The sequence below is a fragment of the Monodelphis domestica genome, chromosome 4 (genome assembly GCF_027887165.1).
Source record: "Monodelphis domestica isolate mMonDom1 chromosome 4, mMonDom1.pri, whole genome shotgun sequence".
Taxonomy (NCBI): Eukaryota; Metazoa; Chordata; class Mammalia; order Didelphimorphia; family Didelphidae; genus Monodelphis; species Monodelphis domestica.
Window position 1 is genome coordinate 163,102,574 of NC_077230.1, and position 17,535 is coordinate 163,120,108.

The following is a 17,535-nucleotide window of genomic DNA, read 5'->3' on the forward strand; positions in this document are numbered from 1 at the left end:
AGGTGAAATGAGAATAGGAAGAAAGGATAGAAAAGGAAAGAGAGAGGAAGAGAAGAGTTAGAGATGAGAAGGAAAGATGTAAAGGACCTTAATGGTTACCTGGTTTGAACTCCTCAGTTTACAAATAAGTAAACTGACACCTAGAGAGCACAAAGAAGAGACAAAGAAAGGAAAGAAGGTAGGAAGGAAGAAAAAAGAAAAGCTATATATTGAGATGCCAAGAACTGTACTTAATGCTGAGGATACAAATAAAAGCAAAAATTAATGTTTAAAAAAAAGAAAGAAAAAAATTTCATTGAACTGAAATAGAAATGGTCTTGTGACCCAGATCTATTTTTTATCATTTATTTTTATTTTTTATTCAAAGATATTTTATTTCCCCAATGCCATGTAGTAATGATTTTCAATATACATTTTCCAAAATTTGAATAACCAAATTGTCTTCTTCCCTTCCTTCTCTCCACCCTCTCAGAGATAGTGTAAGCAATTTGATCTGGGTTATACATGATTATCATGTAAAACATTCCAATTGGTCATCGGTCATAAGAGAATGCTCATATAAAACCAAAACCCCAAAATAAAATCATAAATAAACTAATGTGAAAGATAGCATGATTTGATCTGCATTCTGACTCCAACATTTCTTTCTCTGGAGGGGGATAGCATTCTTTGCCAGAAGTCTCTCAGAATGGTCCCAGATCATTGTATTGCTGAGAGTAGCTTAATCTTTCATGGTTGATAATAGTACAATAGTGTTGTTACTGTATTCAGTGTTCTCCCTGTCCAGATTTCCATTTTCAAGAACTACTGACTGTTTTCTCTGGAGAATTTAAACTTCATATGTTACCATTCCCCCTCATGGTTCCATAAACTTGAATGCTACTTGCTATATGTGGAAAAAAGAAATCTTACTCTGGTTACTGATCCATTTGCACTGTGTTACTGAAGCCAGCTCAACCAAGGCCAAAAAAATGCCACAGACCTGAATCACAGCCATGATCTTGCTCAACCAGGAAGGTTATAAGACATTAAGATTGTTAGCTCCTCCTCCCATCATAGCTGATCTGCTCCTTCGTGTGGGTCATCCAAAACACAATCAATCATCAGCATACTATCATTGTGCCAAGGCCATTGGTCCTAATGAGTGCTGCAATTGTCAACTATGCAAGGAAGAAGCTGAGACTCCAAGACAAGAGTATTTGGGACTTGCAAGGCAGGCGATATTATGTAAGGCAAGTAGTTTGGAGACTGATACACTAGTTTTAAGCAGTCTAGCTTGGCAGTAGTCCTGGCAGCTCCCCTTCACAGATAACAGAACCACAAACCCAAGAAATACAGAATCACCAACCAGGCAACATGCAAGCATAATATGCAATTCACACACCCTAAAAATTATGTCAGAATTTATTTTTCATTCTCTTGCTGTCCATACCAAGTTTCCAAAGCACACTCTGCTTTGGAATGATAATGGGGAGGTAGAAAAAAGGAAAAGAAGAGAAGAAAAAAAGAAAAATGGAGGAAAGGAGCAAGAAAAAATTAAGGGAGAGACAGCATTAATATCAGATCTTAGCTGGATGCTAATACAAAATTCATCTGACTTTCACGGCTCACTGCAATCTATTTTTCCAGTCTCCAGCACATACTTTAAACTACTGTAACCTCAATTTGTCCATTTTTCATCTTTCATGCTTTCCACTCCCCCTCAGAAAGCAAGTGGGGATATTCTAAAGCAAAACTAAATAAGAAAAATAATTCCCCTAGAAACACTTATATGTCTATATATAAACATATAATATACATATATCAAATAAGAATGTTTATAAAGGACATAGCACAGAATTTGACACATAGTAGATGTTAGGTCCCTTCCCTTCTCCTATATAAATATATATGTATATGTATATATATCACTTCCATAATTCTTGAATTTGAAGATGTTGGAGAGAGAAAAAAAACAAATACTTGTCTCCAGTTCCTTGTCCTCCATTTTCATTCACTTAAGTGGCAACATCAGAAGTGTCTGAGGAGCCAAGTAAGCACAGGCAAGTTGTAGAGTAGATAGAAAGAGGGGACTTTACACAGTAACAACAATAAAGTGATGATCAACTATGAATGACTTAATTATTATTAGCCTTGGAAGGATCCAAGACAACCTCAAGGCACTTGTGACAAAAAAAAAAAAAGCTATCTACCACCACAGAAGGAACTGATAAGAGTCTGAATGCATATTAAAGCAAACCATTCTTCCATAATTTTCTCTAGTGTAAGCAATAAATATCTTCTTTTACAGCATGATGAACATGGAAGTACATACTGTATGATAACACATGGACAACCCATATCATATTTACCTGTCATCTTGAGGAAGAAGAAAAGGACATGGATCTCAAAATGTCAGAAAATGATTACTGAAAATTGTGTTCTAGAGAACTTGGGTTCAAATCTAACATCAGGCACTTCCTAGCTGTCTGACCCTGGGCAAGTCACTTAGTCCCAAATGCCTAGTCCTTACTAGTCCTTCTGCTTTAGTACTGATACTTAGTATCAATTTTAATACAGAAGGTAAGGGTTTAAAAAAGATAAGAAAAAGAAAATTCTATCCATACATAATCTAGGGATGGGGGAATAAAAACAAATAAATATTGAGTGGGAGAAATAAACAGTGATAAAGAAAGAAAAACAAGACAGAACTAGAGTTTACTATGCTAATCCCATCAGGAGAGTGCTAGAAGCAAAATCCAAGAGATGGGATTCAAAATATTCTTTGAGTCCCCAGCCTCTTTCTCTTTTCTATCCCTTGGAAGACTCCCAAATCTGTATTTCAAGCTATAACCGATTTCCCCAAGTTACAGACTCAAATTTCTAACTGTTTGCATGTATGTTTCCTCTGAGATGCCCTTTATGTTGGTGTTGTTCATTGTAGCAGGGGTTTTTGTTTTGTTTTGTTTTTGGTGTGGGGAGAACCTGTAATTTCATTGGTATTCCATTCTCTTTGTCAGAAACCTCCCTTCTACCAACACAGATTGGCACTTGTTCTTCAACTTCTGGTCTTAAGAGTTGTCTGGAGCTCTGAGAGAGTAAATGAATTGCCTAAGATACAGAGCCAGCATGAACAAATATTAAAGAGAGAGACTTGAGGCCAGCCTTCCATGCTGTTTCTCTATTACCTTAAACTCAGCATGCCCTAAGTGTGAAAGAATCATCTTTTCTCCAAAAACTGAAATCCTAATTTCCCTATTTCTGTTAAAGACACTACCCTTCTCCCAATCAATCCGGTTATACTTTAAATCAACTTTGCCCACATTCAACTTTGCTATATCCCCTTCCAATCAAGAGGCAACATGTGAAATAGCTAGAATTGAAAGGAATGAGTTTATTACAACGTTACCAACCTAAGGTTATTTCTACCCTACTTATTTATGGCTTTCTAACTAGACTCCCCACTTTAAATCATTCTTCTCTGTGGAGTAATCTTCCAAATGCAAAACTGATAACTGGTCAAAAACCCTTCAATAGCTTCTCACTGCTAATTAGAGAAATTCCAAACTCCCTAGTTCTGTTGTCCTCTTTCACACCCCCTATCCTTACCTCCATTTCAGGAATCTGGGTGTGTGTATAATATGCATGTCATATGCACATGTATACCTACATGCATATAATTGTATTTCAACCAAAAAGTGTTCAACTGCCAAGATTCACAGAATCACACAAGTCCTTGTTTTCAGGAGTGGAAGTCATCTTGTCCAACTTCTCTCTCCATAGTGATCTACTCTACAACACCAGTGTAAGGGCTTATCCAATCTTCAAATGAAAACCACTGGTGAGAGGAAAGCCATGACCTCCTAATTCAGCATATTCCACATTTAGTCAGATCTGATTGTTAAGAACTTCCTCCTTATGTCAAACCTAAATTAAATCTTCCCCTATACAACTTCTACCTATTTATTGCTCCTGGTTTTTTACTCTTGGGCAAGGCAGAATGAGTATAATCAATCAATCTCTTTTCCCACTTCAGTCCTTCAAATTACCATGTCTGCCCCAAGTCTCTTCAAAGGAACCTATTATAATTCTATCTCAAGACCCTCTCACAGACTTATCACCTATCCCTCGTTTTCCTCTCCAGACAGTTGGTGTTGAAATCCTTTCCTTCCTGAAGGCTCAGGTCAGGGACCACCTCCTCCATGACCCTTCTCCCTGATTCACATTTTTCTTCTCTCCCTTCCCAAAAAAGTTCACATTTTCCAAGTCTCAAGGGTTTCATAACACTTCTTTGTGCTCTTCCTGAGTATTTGTATGAGTTACATGATATGTGACGCATTGCCCTAACTACACCACAAAGCTACTTGAGGGCAAGAATATTTTCATTAGCCTTTATATTTTCCATAGCATCTACATAGTACCTGATAAATAGCAGGCACTCAACAAAAGTTTGTTAAATTGGACTGAGAAGAGTGGAAGATGGTTCACTATCCTAGGGACAGAAGATGAGGGTTGGGGGTGGAGTATGTGAGGTAAATCAAAGAAGGCTAAATGGAAGAGCATTTGAGCTAGGCTTTAAACCACAGGTAGGAATTCAACAGCAAAAATGGATAAGGACATTAAACATAATTATAAAAATTTGTCAACTGATCATCAGAGTTTAAAGGAACAGTATATAGATGTGTACACACACATTCACACACACATCCCTTCCAGGCGGGTCCAGTTTAACTCCAAAGCAGATAACTGGCTACTCTAAAAATCCCTAGATCTCACATCCTCTAAATGCAATTGAAATATTCACTATATAATGGAATACTATTTCGCCATACAAAATGCTACAAGAGTTTCAGAAAAGTCTTGTAAGACTTTTATTAACTGACACAAAGTGAAATGAGCAAAATCAGAACAATTTACACTATAGCAATAACATCATGAAAGCAAACAACTTTGAAAGACTTAAGAACTCTGTTAAGCACAATGATCAATCATGATTCACAAGAACCGATGATAAAGCAGGCTACCACATCTCGTAAGAGGTGATGGACTCAAAATACAGAATGAGTCACACATTTTTGGACAAGGCTGATTTGAGAATATTTTGCTTGAGTATGCTTAGTCGTATGAAAAGTTTTGTTTTTCTTTCTCCTCCCTCTCCAAACCAGATAGAAAGGGAGATAACATAAATTATTGTAAATAGAAAAAAACTAAATTAAGAGAAGTATTCAGAAATGTCTTTACTAATTAGAAGTTCTTTCTTAAATCTAACCAAATTTCTCTTGCTGAAAGACTAAGTTGTGTTTTGGTGTTTTTTTAGGAATACACTTAGTATTTATATAGTTCTCCAGCATCACTGATCATCTTACGTGGCAATAGGCTTAGTAAGAGTTTTTATAATCCAGCTATATAAATCAGCATTTCAATTCTGAATGTTATTCAGACGCCTTCGTTTCCCAGCATTTTATACCCCCTACCGATTTTCTGAAAGTCAAGTTCTATCACTTCAAGTGCCAGACAGAGACCTGGTTTACACAATTGGCTCGACAGAGGAGAGGAGTGTGAGTAGACAGAAGGACATGTGGGAGGTTATTTAAAACCCAACAGCCAGTCTGGGTAGAAAGAAGCAAGCTTGTGGTTTTACCTTGCTTCTTCCCTCACCTCCTTGCCAGAACACCAGAATTACAAAATAAGTTTAAAGTGATCTAGAATCAAAAAGTAGCTATTATTCTTTATTAGAAAGTTCTTATTAGAAATCCCTAATGACTAATTTAGTATCAGTCTAATAAAATAAAATGACCTGATCTCTTCAAGTCATTAGAATAGTTCCCTCACATTCCATACCTGCTGGTATTGGGGCCCTCTGCAAGATCCTGTTATTTGCAGCTTTAGATAGCTAACTATTTCTCCCACTCACTCCCAAGTATCTTGGTTGCCTGTTGCCTGTTCACTGTCACCCAGAGCTCAAGAATCTTTGCTTTCATGGGAGGTCAAAGTTGTCTTATCAGTTACAAATTAATTCAGGGCTGAGGAGGAGAAGGGGGGAAGCAGGAGGCTGACTCCTACCACTAACCAAACCAGAGTCTACATTCCAGTCTCTCAATTTTTTAAGTGATAAATGATAGGAAGTGTAGGGGGGGGAAAGCTAGCACAATGTAAACCAGCATTTAACATGTCTGGTTACATGGTAGGTGTTTAATGTTTATTTACTGACTTAATATTCTGAGACAATACCAAAATAAGAAAAAAAATTTGCCTTTCATGGTAGCATTGCTGGATCTTCCTATGAACTGAATTAGAAAAGAGTACAGTACTATATAGTAAATTTAACAGTTAATAAATACCAACAAGCCATGTTTTTCTAAATCTTATATTTGGTTAATGGCTGAGGAGATTTGAACGTTGCTCGGATACTGTTGCCGAGGGGTGCTCTTTTACAGCTAAGGAAAAAGATTAATATCCGTTTAACCTTATTTCACTGGGTTTTCACTAGTTGTAACATTTATCTATTTTGGAAATTGTAACTTAATTAACACTATATCTGATAATCCATGTAATAACAAGTCCTACGGAGAGGGTTCCATATATAGACTATAATAGGATGAAGTACAAAAAAACAAACAAACAAAAAAACAATGTCCTGAAAGCAGAGTAGTTTACCTGAAAGACAACTAAACCTGGAACCAGCAAATCCCAATTCTAGTCCCAGAGCACTGCTCAATGAGTCATTTTGGGCAAGTAACAACTTCCCTGGATATTAATGTTCTCATTTACAAACTAAGTCATCCTGATAAATCCAACCAATAAACAGCCTACATACTCCACTTGTATCCATGCAATTCAAGAGATGTAGAAGAAAGCGCTCCCCTTCCACCAACGTTAGTGAGTCCCATGACAGACATAAGAGAGCTCATTCAAGAAATGAAGAGATCTGATGGTGATGGAATAATATTGTGCTCAAAGGAATAAAGAACTGGAGGAATTCCATGTGAACTGGAACAACCTCCAGGAACTGATGCAGAGTGAGAGGAGCAGAACCAGGAGAACATTATACACAGAGACTGATACACTGTGGTACAATTGAATGTAATGGACTTCTCAACTAGCAGCAATGACTAGCAGCAGGACAATTCTGAGGGATTTATGAGAAAGAACACTATCTACATCCAGAGAAAAAACTATGGGAGCAGAAACATGGAAGAAAAACAACTGCTTGATCACATGGGTCAATGGGGTTATGATTGGGGATGTAGACTCTAAACGATCACCCTAGTGCAAATATTAATACTATGGAAATTGGTCTTGATCAATGACACATGTAAAACCCAGTGGAATTGCACATTGGCTATGGGAGAGGGGTGGAAGGAGTGGAGGGAAAAAATATGAATCATGGAACCATGGAAAAATTTTCTTAAGCAATAAAATTAAATTTTAAAAAAATTGAAGAGAATGGTCAACAATCCATGTTGATGAAAAGTACCCCCTCACACTCATTCTGAAAAAGACTATTCACCACCATAGAAAGAATAGATGGTGTCTGAATGCAGATTGAAGCATGCCATTTTTTGCTTTGTTTCCTCCATGATTTTTTTCTCAAATGTAAGCAATATGTGTCTTCTTTTACAACATGACAAACATGGAAATCTGTATTATAACAGCACTTTGTCATATTACCTGCTGTCTTGGGGAGTTGGGGTAAGGAGGAAGAGAATTACAGATCACAAAATGTCAGAAAACAATTATTAAAAATTACATCAACTCTGGAAAATACTCTGGAAAATAAATTTTTAAAATGAGTACTCTCCTCTATGAAGTTAGACTATCTGAGATACAATTTACCCCCTTCAATATTCATCACATTCAAATGATTAGTTAAGCAAGAGTCAAAACACTATTTTAACTATATATAAATAAACTCATTCAATGGGTAAGATTGAAACCAAGTAAAGTAAAAATGTATAAAAACCAAGAAACCTTAAAATTAAGTCAAATTAAATTTAAAATGAAAAGATAATTTGTACAATAACCTTATATTGCCATTCACTACTAGGCTTTCTCTAGCAAGTGAGATTCCACTGCAGCTAATGTAGAATATTTGATGCCAAGAACTTTTAAACCAAAATGTGGAATTTTCCAGTGTATACTAAGTATTATATGACAAAGGAGTAATTAAGTCATTCAGTTACAGTATATAGGTCTAATAGTTTTGAAAAAGCTCAAAAAAAAAGGTTCAAAGCAGAGGTTTTTTTAAAAAGGGGGGGAAGGGGAGTACTCAAAGATTTACAATTTTGTAAATTTCCCCACCTAGCCAGAGGTACCTAGACCTCAGTAGGCAAAGGAATGGAGACAGTCAGTGGGTGATGTCTTTTCCCATCCCTTCCCCCACTGTCACTTTCTCAGCTTCACTCAAGGATTTATAATTAGCACTTTCCCCATTTCCTTTATCACCTCTCAATCTCAAGAATCATATGACTTTGATCTGGAAAGGATTCATAGACCATCCAGTCCAAGAGTTTTTAACCTTTTTGTATTATGGATCCCTTTGGAGGTCTGGTGAAGCTTACCTCTTCTCAAATAAAGTTTCCAAATAAAATTTAAAATTACATCAGAAAATAAGGAAAACTACTTAAATTGAAATTTATCAAAATATTTTTAAAATTTTAGACCCCAGACTAAGAACTCTTGATCTAGTCCAAACTCTTCATTTTATGAATGAAGAACCTGAGACCCAAAAAATGTTATATAACCTGCTAAAAGTCATAAAGGTAAAAAAGTGACAAGAGGGAACAGAGTTCAAGTATCTGGAAATTGATAAACATCTACTTTCTTATTAAAAGTTGGAAGAATTCCTAATTACTTCATAGAAAAATGCCTCACACCTAGCTGACTTACTGGCATATAGCAGATGCTTAATAAATACTCTTTGGCTAATTCTTAAAATTTCTTAATTATTTTTTTCTTAAATTATTATTCTTAAAAATTCTAGACCCTCAAAAATAATCTTGGGGTATATACTGGAAGAAAAGACTTACTGAGTCTGCTACCACCATCAATCAGTCACCTTTCTGTGATGTTTTCTTTTTACCTTCCTATTTATCACCCTCCCATGGGGGTGAAGGTGGAAAAGTACAAAAGATAAAAGTAGGAGGGAACCAAGGAGAGAGCCATCTTCATCTACCCAGAAGGGAAAGTCAGAAGCACCATCCCTGAGAATAAGAGGAATGCAGAGATTGAGCAATACTTTTAATATGATGTAACTGTTGAAGAAGTGGGAGCCAAGAAAGATCAGGACCTAATTCTATTTACATTCCAATGGATGTATTGCAGGACTTTTGTGACTTCTAGTAACTTTTCCCATGTTTGTTATTTTTATCCATCTGTTTTCTAGCAGTAAAAACCCTTGGGGGGGGGGGAATTAAACCAGCTTAGGTACTTGTTCAGGGTCATCAATATGGATGTTGAAGTTACCCAGAATGCTGGACTAGAAAGAAAAATGCAAGCTGAGTCACAATAATAACAATAATGACATTACAATAACCCACATTCATTTGGCACTTTACAGCTTACAAAGTTAAGATAGAAATATGCTATAGAGAAAGGAAGTATAAATTTGATGGAGTAGGATTTTAAATAAGGAAGGATTTTTGACAGTTTGGGCTAGGAAGTAGTACCAGATAGCTTGTTTCACCTCTCCCTTTCTAAGAAGAGGAGCAGAAAAGGGTTAAGCCTCCAATGAAAGCCATGGGGCACAAATCAAAACATATGATGGGTCAAGTGATGTTTCAGTTAGAAGTGGGAAAGAGATGAAGAAGAAAGCTTTGGGAAGAAAAGTTCACTCATTTCAGAGCCATAGACCACTTCCAACAAAGGTTAACAGAAGAACATATGGAATATGGGAACAAAGAAGGGAGGAATTAAGCTGAACCAGAGACCAAATATGGAAAGAGGAGAGGGCCCACTATTAGTTATAGAAGAAGAAAGAAGTTAAGGGGATAGACTAGAAGTAAATATTAGTTACTACAACAATAAATACCATTTACCCCCAAACAAATAAAAAGTTTTAGAACTTTTAATTTAGAAAGGAACTTTTAAAATTCAAAACTTAAAACAACTGCATAAATCATATAAATGATCTTCTGATGGGTCCTTCAAATCTACCTAATTCTATCTCTAACCCTCCTATCCAAGCCAGTCACATGTAAAAGGAAAACATTTTAGTATTAAAACTCACAATTAAACAATTCTTAAGAACTCTCAGTGTGCAGACCTTGTAATGATTTACAGTTACATGAAAAAATCATAGGGAAGATTCAGATAAACTGTCGATTGCACTTCCCACAAGACAAGTATTTACATGCAAAAATATCAGAAATACTATTTTTTAATTCAATTGTCTAGATAGGTTTATTTGCAACTCTTTTCAATGATGACATGTTGAACAGAATGTTGCTTTTCAGAGATAGAAAAATGTGGATTCAAATCTCATTCTGATTTTTACTAGCTGTGTGATGAATCACAAAAGTATTGTTTCAAGCAACTCCAGAGAATTTATCTACTAAAGCATATAAGGTACTTAGTGGATGGAGTTGCCATTTTAGATATAGCCCTGAATGTATATCAGTGTATTCTTATCTCCTGAGAAACTCCATTAAAGCTAGTTACTAATAATCCAAAATTCTCTAAATGGTGTTTTTAGAATGTTTTTAGAATGTAGTCAATTTGAAATAGGAATGTACCTATATTCCGAATGAGCTTCAGCATCTCTTTTAAAACATACTTTTATTCCAAAACCCATACAAATATACTTAATATGAATTATTACAAAAAGATTTAAGATATTACGAAAGTTGGGGGAAATTGGCAAGTATATTGTAAAGGAAGGGCCCCAATCATCAAATCTGCCACTTAATACCATGTGAAAGTTAACCAATTCCCAGTTCCTAAATTATCCTTCTAGCCTAAAGGTCTTTTGGTCCTAAAGAAAATGAATGTAATAATGAAGATATCTCAGATAAAGTCAAAGAACAATCACCAGAACTTGTGCCAATTTGTAAAAATAAAATTACAGTTTGTTGGGGATGGGGGATGGGGTTGGATTGGTAGCGAAGAAAAGTATCCTGGATCCATGTATATTCTGAGTCATGTCTATGAGACTTAGAAATAATAATGAAAAGCTTGCCATTCAGATAAAAACTGATATTTAAGAGATTTATCTGCTTAAAGCAATGTATCTTACAGTTAACAACACATCTATAGTTAACTAAAACTAAAAGTATAATATGAAGAAGAGAACAGAGCATTTTAAAATTTCAATTGAATTGCTCTATTCTTTAAACAATAAAACTAATACTTTTCCTAATTTTACATTAGGTAATGTTATTATTTGTTAATCAAAATAAGGAATATCAAAATTTGATAGTACAGTAATATATATTCTAATAACATATGGAAGGGGATTCAGTTTCTAAATGCTAAATCAATGCCCTCAAAGATAGCACTTTAGATAAATACTTAACTTTTTCTTTTAATTTCGTGTATGCATATATCTGGGACTGCTAGGTGGTATAGTGGATAAAGCATCCAGCCTGGAATCAGAAAGATCTGAGTTCAACCCCAGACACTTCCTAGCTGTGTAACTCTGAACAAATCTCTTTACCCCTATACATTTGCTTCAGTTCCTCTGTAAAATGGGAACATGCTGAAGAAGAAAATGGCAAACCACTCTAGTATCTCTTTCAAGAAAACCCTATGGACAATAATCTATGGCAAAGGCAAGACTGGAGTCTTTAATGCCAAAAAATCCCCTCAAAATAAAAGATGCTTAGGGAAATAGATAAATAAATAAGTAAATGAGTAAGTAAATAAACAAAAATACCTAGCATTTATATACCGTCTACCACATACTAGGCAAGCACTATGCTAAACACTTTGCAAATACTTTCTCATTTCATCTTCATAAAAACTCTGAGTGATGAGTGTTATTATGATCCTAATTTTACAATTGAGGAAACTGAAGCAAACAGAGATTATGAAAGTTGCCCAAAGTCCCACAGCTAGTGACTAACTCCGGGTCCAATGTTCAATCAATCACTCAATAAGTATTTATTAAACTCCTACTATATGCTAAGTCCTGGGGATACAAAAAGAGGTTCTACCCACAATTTCACCAAATTGTAAGGGTTTCTGAGGATGAGAAAACTGTACTCATATTATATAATGTTACATAAACTATAAGCTACAAGCTTTAAAAAAACATTTACAGCATACGGGAGTGAGGGGTGGGAAGCAACTAGTTCAAAATTTTACATGGAAAAAGAAATCTAGACTGTCTTATAATAGTTAATAGAGAAATAAGTATCTGCCCTGTATGTAACATCCATACCTATGTTCTCTTTCAAGTAATTAGTACTCTGATATACTATACTGCCTTTCAAATGTCAGAGTCCTAAAGTCAATGGGGCTGCAGAATCCACTTCCCTCTTATGGATCAGGATCAGAATTAAGTTCATCCTATGGATACAGCTGGACCAAATTGTTATATTCAATGGAAATGGCTCATTGCCCTTCAGAAAAGCCAATGCAAGGAAGAAAGGAGCAAGCAAGCTAAGGGCTTTACCCTCAAGGGAAACAGGTATGAAGGATGATATTATTCAATGACCAAACATTAACTCATTCATTTAAATTTCTTCCACAGAAAAAGTGCCTGTACCCATAAAGGCCCATTAGCTTGAAATTTTAATGTGAAAAGGTGCAAAGCAGTTTGAACTTTTTTTGAGTGGTCAGCACATCTTCTCACAGCTTTCCTACCTTCCAAACATCAAAATTAAGAAATTCTAAGTGTAGTCAAGGCGTATTTGGTTCCCAGACATGACTTTGAAAAGTTATTCCATGCTACTAGACTCCAGGCTAGTAGAGAAAGTTGTCCTATAATGTGCTGTTATTTTGCTAATTAAAGTTGAAAGAAGGCTTCAGGGTTGTGCTGTTGGCTTTTTTTTTTCCTTTTAAAGACATAACCTGATTTGAATGATATATTTCCAGAAAGGGTGCTCAATTCATTACAAAGCTTTCTATCTCTCACCTCCATTCATCTCTCAAATGCAGAGCACCAGAATTCCAGGGCCAGACTCTTAATGGTTAGTTTGTGTGCCAAGCTTGAAGAAGGGTGGGTAGGCATTTCTATCTATTCTGCTTGTGGCAAAAATGATGGTCGGGATAACTCCCGAGGACAAAAGGTAAAGAAAAGTTTGTATATTACCCCATATCCACATCTCCTCCCACCAACCTATATCCAAATAGGTGTCAAATCCTGTAATTTCTATCTTTATAAAATCTCTCCAATCAAATGTGCTTGGTAATAAAATGTGTGTGTCCCACCCTACAACCACCCCCCCAAAAAAATTCATACTACTCCTCTCTCCACAGAAACCAATATCACCCTGGTGCAAGCCAACTTTCACCTCAGGCATGAATTATTTCAACAGCTTGCTAGTTGGTCTCTCAGTCTCAAGTCTCTCTCCATTAGAATCTCTTTGGCACTCAGTTATCAAAATCCTAAAGCATAGGTCTAACCATCTCACTCCCATACTCAATAAACTTCCAGTGACTCCCTATTATTTCCAGGATCAAAAATAAAGTCTACAATTTTGCTTTCAAAGTCCTTCGTATCCTAAACCCTCCCAACATCTCCAGTTCTTTTCTTTTCATGTACTAACACTCCATGGGCTGTCCTCATCATGCCTGGATCAAGATCCCACTTCATCTGTGTCTCTTAGTTTCCCTAGCAAGTCTCAGCTAAAATCTCACCTTCTACAAATAGTGTTTCCCAAACTCTCTTATTGTTAGTGTAATGCCTTTTCTCCGTTGATTACCTCCAATTTATCTTGTCTATATCTTGTTTGTTCATAGTTGTTCAAAAGTTGCTTCCTTCATTAGACTGTGAGCTCCTTGAGAGCTGGCACTGTTTTTTTCTCTCTTTGCAACATCAGTGCTGAGTACAGTGCCTGGTATTTAGTAAGTGCCTAAGAGAAGAAAATTTCACATCCTAAAAACTAATCTCTAGCAGAGATCCCAGTATTCCCTTTCTCCCATAGGTCTCTGGTAGATATATTCTTTAGTGCTTCACACAGAGTGCAAGCCTACTGCAGACATCAGAAATCTTGAGGAATGGTTAATAACACAAACAAAATGATTTAATACAAGGGGAAAAAATTAAAAAAACAGAAGCAGAAAGATTAGGCTTCTTAGAAAAAGGAGGCAAAAAACAAATTTAACCTCCCCCCAGTGAGGTATTAATAAAAACAGCAACAATTGAAGTTAAAACTTCAAAACACTCTACATTAACTCAATTCATGCCCACGACAAACTGCCTGAGACAGCTAAAGTATGTAAGGGATTTTACAATGAGCAAACAGACTAAGAGGTCAAGAGACTTGCTGCCTATGGTCAATTCAACAAATATTTTTTTAATAATAGACTCAGGGGATAAATGTTTTAACACTCAGCTCTCTCCCCAAAAAGTATCTTATTAAAAATCTGCATAATTAACCTTTCTCTCCAGCAATTTCTTAAGCCTAGACAATCAACAAAACAATAAATCAAGCTCAGATTTGCAGAAGCTGTTATTTCCAAAGTGTAAATGTTCACACTGAAAATTTAACAACTAAATTAACAGTATAAGAACTGACACCAACATACCCTGACCTATACTACACTGAGTATCTGAGACAGGCTTTAAATTCAAGTATTTCAACTCCCAACTCACAGAAAGAGAGACTCAGAGTTAAGAGGGGATCCTGAGATTCGGGTCTTACCCCTTTAGTTTTTGATTTGGCTCCATGAATAGAGAGCCGAGACTGGAGTCAGGAAGACAGACCAGAGTTCAAATTCAACCTCAGATACTAGCTAAGTGGTCTTAGACAAATTATTCATCCTGTTTGCCTCAACTTGCTCAATTGTAAAATGGGGATAATAATAATACCTACTTCTCAGGATTGTTGTAAAGATCAAGTGAGAGATCTGTAAAGGGCTTAATACAGTGTCCAGCATATAGTAGGACTTTCTGCTTCTCCCTCAGATGGAACAGAGGCCCTAAGAGAAGAAGTGACAAGTTTAAGGTCATGGAGCTAGTGAAACAGAATTCACATTCAGTTTGTCAGCAAGTGTTCCCTACTTTCCAAGTCCATTTGTGATCCTTAGCTGATTGAATAACTTTATGTTATGTTATGAATAAATGTAACAAGTTATGTAGGGTTAGCCTAAGTGGCTATGGTTTAGGAATACAATTTTATGACTCCTTAGTCATCTAGTTCCTTTTCTGTGTATCCTTTAACAAATTAACAGGACCGTGAATGTACGTGAGTATTTCTCAATCTCTAAGAAGCATAGGCTCAGATACCACTTGCCCCCACCCTAGCCCCCCAGCTTTCTAGATAATTTCTAAAAGAAGTCCATTATGTCTCAATATAGTCATGCCCAGTAGGAAAGACCTGACCTAATTGTCCTTAACCTTACTTTGCACTCCAGAAATAAGAGAACTACTAAGATTACACCTTTTCCTAAACAGGGGGTTCTTACTGGTTCAAACAGTGAGTCTGGAGATAAAGTACCATGTAGAGATATTTGATGGGGCAGTAAAGTGCAGAAGTGGATAGAACACTGGGCTTGGAAACAGAAACATTCATCTTCATGAGTTCAAATGTCTCAGACACTTACTAGCCCTGTGACCTGGGGTTAAGTCACTTAATCCTATTGATCTCAGTTCTTCATCTATAAAATTAGCTGGAGAAAGAAATGGCAAGCTAATATTTTGGTCAGGAAAATCCCAAAAAAGAGGGTCACAGAGTCAAACACAACTCAAATGACTCCTGAAGAGGATTTCAGAGGGCAAGGAATGATCTACTCATGTGACATCCAGTTTTACAAACTATACTCACAAATACCTACATTTGTATAGTATAAGAGAGAAAATCACTTGGACTTTGTGATGAAGAAAAAAAAATCTAGATTGTCTTCTAACACGCAAGATAGTCATTTGACTAGTATGAGACTTTCAGAGCAGTGTTCATAATTTATAGCTAGCATTTATAGAGAGCTAGTGTTTACATATGTTTTCTCTTGAACCTCAAAACAACCCCCTTAAAGTAGGTGCTAGCATTATCCCCATTTTACAGAGGAAAAAACGGAGGCTAAAAAAGAATAAGTGATTTGATGAAATGATTTGGAATTTGAACTTAATTCTTCTTAACTCCAAGTCCAGCATTCTATTCACTGCTCCTCTTAGATGCCTTTAATATACTTTCTACAGAATCCTTCTGATTATTCAAACTTAAATAATCTTCAAGATCTGCTTCAATCTGCCTATTAGAATCACAGCTGTCCAAACTACTGGCAATATATCATAAAAGGCCATTTGAAAATGCATCAATAATTAAAATTAGACACTTAGACCAGATCTAATATATTTCATTACCTTTTAACTTCAGCTGATGTGAAATTAAAACCAGTTTTTAAAATGTGCAACTCTCAGATCATAATTTGATTTTGAAATAGATATAAAACTTGGGAAATGACATAGACATAGGATATTTTACTACTGAAGGGGGAAAGCCACAGTAAAGGTGAATCTGTTGCATTCTATAAGGTGATTGTCATCTCCCAACATTTATCTAACAATATCCCTCATTTGAATGATTTTTCTTTTCTTTAAAGCAAGGAGCAAAGGTTCTCTTGAAAAAAAAAAAAAGGATCTCTACCTAGAGTGACTGAACATTCTCTAATATATTTTATAATAAGAAAGGCTTGCTTATTCAAGAAGCCAAGGAAAAGAAGGAATCGGGTGGGATGGAAAGTACACAGATTACATCAAGAGTAAAAAGCCATATATTCAATTCCCAGTTTTCCTAAGTGTAAGAGAGCTTGGCCAAATCATTCTACCTCTGTAGGCTTAAATTTCCTCATCTGTAAAATCAGAGGGTGGGAATAGATGCCCTCTGAGGTATTTCTATGATCAGTGAGAGAAAAGAACAACATGAACCATGTTATTCTAGGATTGGACTATCCAAATATTTATTTTGCTAAAGCCAACTATGCAGTGATCCTTATTTGTGAAATACCTTGAAATCTGCAATAATCCCTATAAAGTCCCATCTTCATTTGAGGTTGGAGTTTGCCCAAAACTTTGTGTATTTACTATCTAAATACATAACTCAACCATAATACCTACTAATGATCTGGTGCTTTAGAAATAGAAATGTGCTTTACAAATATTAACACATTTGATCCCCACAATAACCCCTGGAAAGTATACACTATTATTATTCATATTTAAAAATTGAAGAAATTGAGAATGAAGGTTAAATGACTTGATCAGGGTCACACACTAGTATATGAGGGCTGACTGAGCTCTGGTTTTCCAAACTGTCCATCCAGCACTCCAGACCAATTAGTCCTGGTACAATGACCTTTCAATGACCCCCTCACTGTCTCACAAATACATAAGGAAAAAATAAACTAAGTAAAAAGGACTACATTTAAGACCTATTGCTTGATGAAGAATAGGGA

General features: G+C 35.9%; 1 protein-coding gene across 2 annotated transcripts in view; it reads right to left on the minus strand.

Annotated features, from left to right (window-relative positions):
- The window catches only part of ACVR1 (activin A receptor type 1), a 158,827-nt gene that overhangs the window by 133,602 nt on the left and 7,690 nt on the right, over nt 1-17,535 (minus strand). The window contains exon 2 of one of the 2 annotated variants that reach the window (XM_056793885.1): nt 14,958-15,063. The exons of the other annotated variant lie outside the window; for it this stretch is intronic. The gene's annotated coding sequence lies outside the window, so the exon portion shown is untranslated. The remainder of the gene's footprint in view (nt 1-14,957; nt 15,064-17,535) is intronic. 2 annotated transcript variants of the gene reach the window in all.